The sequence below is a fragment of the Pan paniscus genome, chromosome 9, assembly GCF_029289425.2.
Source record: "Pan paniscus chromosome 9, NHGRI_mPanPan1-v2.0_pri, whole genome shotgun sequence".
Lineage (NCBI taxonomy): Eukaryota > Metazoa > Chordata > Mammalia > Primates > Hominidae > Pan > Pan paniscus.
In genome coordinates, this window is record NC_073258.2 from 62,294,554 (window position 1) to 62,295,812 (window position 1,259).

Consider the following 1,259-nt stretch of genomic DNA (forward strand, 5'->3'; position numbering starts at 1 on the left):
TGAGCCTTTAGAAAACTGTTTTTCAAGGGTTGGCTGACTTGGGTGATGCATTTCAAAAAGATGTTTGGTGATGCGATGGAATAGAAGCACTTTAGTCTTCAAGGTGCCATTGTCAAGTTCCTGCCTTGGCTGGTGAAGGCAACCCACTGCTCCCCCAGCCAGTGCTCGGGGGCTGGTGTCCACATCCCTTGGTAGAGGACGTGCTGCCGTGACCTGGACAACCTCCCCATTCCTGCATCCCAGCAACCTGCTAGAGCAGGGCCACCCCTTCCACTCACCTGTGTGTCCCTCAAACCCTGCCCATTCCGTAAATTATGTTCCTGCGTAAATCATGTGACCTGGCCAATGAGTGTTTGGGCGTGCAACCCCTGATTCTAGCACATTAGGTCAAGGATACCAAGGACCAAACAAGTCTAGCTTTCACACTGCCATGTGCCCAAGCATGGTGGCTCGTGCCTGTAATCCCAGCACTTTGGGAGGCCAAGGTGGAAGGATTGCTTGAAGCCAGGAGTTCCAGACCAGCCTGGGCAACAAAGTGAGACCCCAGCTCTACCAAAAAAAGGAGTTTTTTAATTAGCTGAGCATGGTAGCACATGCCTATAGTCCATTATTCATGAGGCTGGTGCAGGAGGATCACTTGAGGCCAGGAGTTTAAGGCTGCAGTGAGCCATGATCTTGCCATCGCACTCCAGCCTGGGCAACAGGCTTTTTTTCCCCCAAAAAAACCATATATATACAAATAATTAGCCAGGCATGGTGGCACACACCTGTAATCCCAGCTACTCAAGAGGCTGAGGCAGAAGAATCACTTGAACCCGGGAGGCGGAGGTTGCAGTGAGCCGAGATGGCGCCAATACACTCCAGCCTGGGAGCCAGATGAGTGAGATTCTGTCTCAAAAAAAAAAAAGTTATCATGCACCCAGGGATCTGGGAGTACAGAGCGGAACAGAGAGCTGTAAGGACATGACATTTATATGGCCTCACCACATCCAGCAGAGCAAAGTGTCCTAAGCTAGGAATCTCTTGAGACTCTAAATTTGATGCTCAGGGTCTGTCCCCCTGCAGCGGGAGGCCCACTGTAGTCTAGTGAAAAGCAGTCAGTGATCTCCCAGGGATGCAGGGAGGGAGGTGTGAGGAGCGCCTGTGTGTGCTGCCCTCTGAGGTGAGGTGGCCAGGGAGAGGGGGAAGCAAAGAGCACAGGGTGGGACATGCGGGCTGACCAGCTGAGGCAGCTCATGATGGTCCTTTCTTAGAAAGTC